The following is a 4,843-nucleotide window of genomic DNA, read 5'->3' on the forward strand; positions in this document are numbered from 1 at the left end:
CATATGACAAAAGAGAGAGAGAGAGAATGAACAAAACAAGACAAAATTCAACTAATTTACTGTTATTTAAAAGCCAAAACTATAAATAAAAATTTATCCTGTTTTTCTTTTATGAACTGAATTTGAAGACAACCAGCTTTGCCTAATGAGGGAATATGCTTTAAGAATTCTTACTGATGGATATTCATGAAATAATAGAAATAGGAAATCACAATTTTGTAATCTCTAGAAGATAATTGATATTCATTTCGGATCTTATTATCAGAAAGTGAATTTCCAACTTCTCTAAGGTGAGAAAAAAAACTCTCTATAATAATGAAAGGATTGTATAAAAAGATTAAATGAATATTGATTTATAACCTGGAGACTAGGATTGTTTTTTATAGCAAACTATATTTGTGAGAATATTTGAAATATAAAATATTGTTCACTTAAACTTTTAAAGTGCTTTTTGTAGAAGGTTGATTTTACTCAACACATTTGTGCTGATTTAGTCATGGATTATGACCTCGGCGATGCGGCTCGCAGTGACTAGAGTGCTGTAAGCAGAAAATGCAGACTTCTTGGCATGGGGAGCATCGCTCCAACACTTTCTTCTCACAAAATACTATTATTATTCTAATGCTTCCCAAATTTGGGTGTCATACTTGAACAGAAGTCGTGCTAATCTTCTACGTATCATTTCAATTTTAGTATATGTACACAGAATATTATTTTAAAAGTAAGATAAACACTGGTTCTGTCATATTAAATTAAAAACTAAATGTAGAAGCTTAATGGATCATATCCATGGTCAATGTTTCAGAAGCGGCTGGCAGCAGTGTGAACACTGTACTGTACACAGGAGATCAGGTGGGTAATGTTGTAATGACCTGAACTCAGGCAGCAGCAGAAAGAATGGACACGATGACCTGAATTTGACCGGTGTTTCAGAAGTGGGGAAGGAGCATGGAGAAGAGGAAATGTTAAAGGGAAAGTTGAATATGAGTGCAATTTAATAGCTTGGATGAATGCTTACCTGGCTTTTCAATAAGCAACAAGATACAGGTTGCACAGTACTGAGTGGTGGCAGAGATGAGGAAAAGATTTTTGAAAGCTCCATATAACCGTATAACAGCATGGCATTTAAGACATTTAAAAGTCTAAACCTACATTCCCATTCTCATCTCTTTTTACTCTCTAATAAACCTTTTCCTTACCCCCAGGGTCCCCTGCCAAGGATCTAATGCGTCAGTGACACAAACCTGCTATGCAGTTTCCCATCTAGTGTTATTTACAGCATCCTCTTTTCCTGTGTGAAATGACCCTTCTCTCACGTACCTGCTAGTGTAAATCACACCGGTGCTAGCAGGCCCCCTGGAGTGTTGTGTGTGCTTCATCCCCCAGGCAAGGTCTCTTACTTCCTCTTCTATGTCTCCATAAACCTAAGTTCATAACTTTATGACAGTGCTCATCACGTTATTTTAAATTGCATGTTTCAGTCTATTTCACTAGAACATAAATGCCTAAAGGTTTAACTTGCTTTGTTGTATAAATACAACTTTCCTTATGTAACTCGCTGTGTATTATTTAACATTAATTAATTAAGGCATATTTACCTACTCATCATTCACAGGCTAAATGGCTGATGTTGCAACCGTAAGTTCTATTGTTATGGTCCCTGCCCTCCCAAAGGTAACTGATGTCACAGATAATCAGGGAAACTGACAAAACAGAAGTGTCGTAAGTTTAGAAATCATGAGGATGGCGATAATGATGACGTTAGCTAACAGTCATTGAGCACCTTTGTGTGCCGAGCACGGCTCCAAGCCCTGTCCATGTATTATGTAATCTAACCCTCACAACAACTCAGTGACAAAGAAAGTAGAGAATACTTTTATAGATATCAGTAAGAAGACACTTAACCAAGAGTGGGAATCGGTGAAAACTTCCCCAACAAAGTGAAGACCTGAAGAAATGACTAGGGATTGGGCAGGTAGAAGGGAGAGATTGAGAGAGAGACAAAGGAAGAACAGAGGGGAGGGGAGGGAAGAGGAGAGATGTGTGTGTGTGTTTGGGTTAGAAAAAGGAAACATAGGCCAAAGGTCAATCAATGTATGTATTTAGTGGGTATTGGGATTTGTACTTCCAAAGTCAGACTATATTACAGAGCTTAATTCCTTTAGAAACAGTCACAAAAAGCTAAAAACTAGGCCAGATCTATCATCCTCATTTTACAGATATGAGCACTGAATCACAGTTCAAGGAAATTAGTTCCCAACGCCACGCAGAGTCATTGGCGAGAGTCAGCTCCCAGGCCGGGCTCTTTCCAGGACTCCACGCTGTTGCCCCTGTGGATTGTTAAGTGGATTCTACCTCCGCCAGCCAGCAGTAAATATATGCACACAAATAATGCATTATGATTCCCAACCAGTGCATCTCAGCTAATGTTCTTCTCTTGATTATTATTTAATAAGAAAATTATAAATTTGGGGACATAATAGTACAAATCTGTACTTAATCTCTAAACAGATGTGAACTAGAAATGATTCCTCTCAACCTTTTCCTCAACACATGTTTCATCCTAAAAACATGTCATCACTTCTTCTCTTGTAGGCTATAAAAATTCCACCTTAATCATATCCCTGGTGGACAGTATTAGTTTAGTTTTATTTTGAGTTGTAGGAACATGGCCTTTGGAGGCAGACAGACTGGGATCTCGGTTCTGGGTCTGGCCCTTACCGGCTGGCTATGTGACCTTGGGCCAGTCACATGACATCTCTTGTGGGAATTTAAGGGACAACATGCATGCAAAGTACAATGCACAGTGCTTGCTACATGGTACCTTTCAAAAACATTTAACTTGTGAGATGTGCTTTTTAACATCAAATCATAAAATCACAACAAAAAAAATCAGCTGCTTTAGCCCTTCACTTTGCTGATAGACTCTGTAGGCTGGCACAGTTTTACTTGCGAACATGAAAAACCCATTTAATTTATGGACTTTGTAAGGGCAAGGACTATGGATTTCTTATATATTCCGGCATCTGACAATGTGATAAGCACACAGGGAACACATAAATAGTGGTTGAATTATCTAATTACTTGATGTCTGAGCCAAGGCTAAAACTCAAGCTTCCTGATAGCTAGGTCTGTGATTTTTCTTTTACAGCACCAAAAATTAAGGTAAAATAAAAATCTCTGGTTCTTCCTTTTGTAAAGGATATTCTGGGAAAAAATCTGGCCTTAGAAATGTCAAGTTATTCGATGATGTTCCAATATGTTGCTTTTCATCCTGCCTGGACCCCCTTGGTACAAATTCACAGGAATATGGATAGTTGGAAAGGGAGCGAGGACTTCAGTTGCACAGTTAGGAAGTGAGGCCGTGCTTAGTGTGCATGCCCTGCTGGGTGGTGGATATACGGCATGGCTCAGACGCTGTGTTTATGCATTTTGAATTGCTTTCTTTACAACTTCAGTCCAGAGGAAATATCATCTCTGAGCCAAACTGGGGCAGACCATTCCAACGCAGTGAAGTGGAATCAGGAAATCTCAGATAGGCATCATACCCCTTGAACTTGGCCACAGCTAAATATGTAGAAATAAATGCCACAATGAGATCCTTTGATATACTATACTTAACCAAAATTATAACCTATGAGCAAATATTATTTCCAAACCCCCTTAAGTTGCTTAAGCTGTGGAGTTCCCAGCCTTAATTTTAGTAGCAGCATTAGCAGCTGATGGAAATAATGCTGTGGACTGCCGATGTGGGATGACATCAGATTCTTCCAAAAACCGAGTGCAAGCTTTTGGAATTCATCTACTTTTTAAAATGAAAACAGCCATCACTGTATGCCTAAACAGTGAACAGTGGTTCCCACTCCTCTTTTTGCTCTTCCCTCTTGGGTCAGTGATAAAATATACATGGGACACATGATCCCTGTCTGCCAATTATGGCTGGAAGTATAACATTATCCTTTAACTTAACATTCATGAAGCAATTTGCTGTAAGAATGAGGGGTGATGTGCTGGTTTTCATGCAATAAACTGTGTGAACTGCTTAAAAATGCACACAATTTAGGAGCTGACAGGTTCAATTCTCAAGTAAAGGAGGTATATTGTGATGTTTTGGCACGGGTTAAATATTCACTCATTCTGCTGCCCTGTCTGTGGGAAATATGCTAATAGACTATCACTGAAGTCTTTGACTCCCAGGGCACCGGAAGCCCGGAATTCCGTAGCGGTGACGCCATGGGTCTCATTGTATTTGATGGATGTAAATAACCTTGGCTCTACTATTTTGATTGATCTGGAAGGTATTAACAAGGGATTGTTTTAACAAATAGAATTCTACTTCAAGAGTCCTTTCAGTTTACTCTGATTAACACCTTGTCTTTGGTATGTAAATGTCTCCTGACTTTTCAAACACCGTAGTAACAGTCTTCACCCAACAAATTAAACTGTCCTTAAAATAGTATGTTTTCACATATCACGTTTTTCAGCTAACAAAACAAAAGCTAAGTAAAAATAACAAACCTCTTTTGTTGGAAAATTTTAGAAGTCCTTAATACTAGGAAAGTTTATATTTTAAGGGAAAAGACAGCCAAAGGTCTGGTTTGGCAGAAGGAATAAAATTGCAAGTTAAGAAATAGAAACAGACTATTTATTTCTCAGTTACAACAGAAAAAAATAAATTGAAGGCCTGTGGTCAGGTGTCCCCACTGTGGAGTTCATGACTCAGAGCAGAAGGTTCACTGAGGGTCAAGGAACCAGTTTACAATATATTCCTCTGGATATGTTTAAGCATATACAATGAGAAAATATTTTTAAATATTTATGTTAAACTTGGGATGTCTGACAC

General features: G+C 38.2%; 1 non-coding gene across 1 annotated transcript; it reads right to left on the reverse strand.

Moving 5' to 3' along the window:
- Nucleotides 1–610: 610 nt before the first annotated feature.
- LOC112296467 (U6 spliceosomal RNA) lies at nt 611–714 on the reverse strand. The gene has a single exon (XR_002973911.2). It is a non-coding gene; the product is annotated as a U6 spliceosomal RNA (small nuclear RNA).
- Between the last annotated feature and the right edge of the window lie 4,129 nt (nt 715–4,843).

The sequence above is a fragment of the Desmodus rotundus genome, chromosome 4 (assembly GCF_022682495.2).
Source record: "Desmodus rotundus isolate HL8 chromosome 4, HLdesRot8A.1, whole genome shotgun sequence".
In the NCBI taxonomy this organism is placed as follows: domain Eukaryota; kingdom Metazoa; phylum Chordata; class Mammalia; order Chiroptera; family Phyllostomidae; genus Desmodus; species Desmodus rotundus.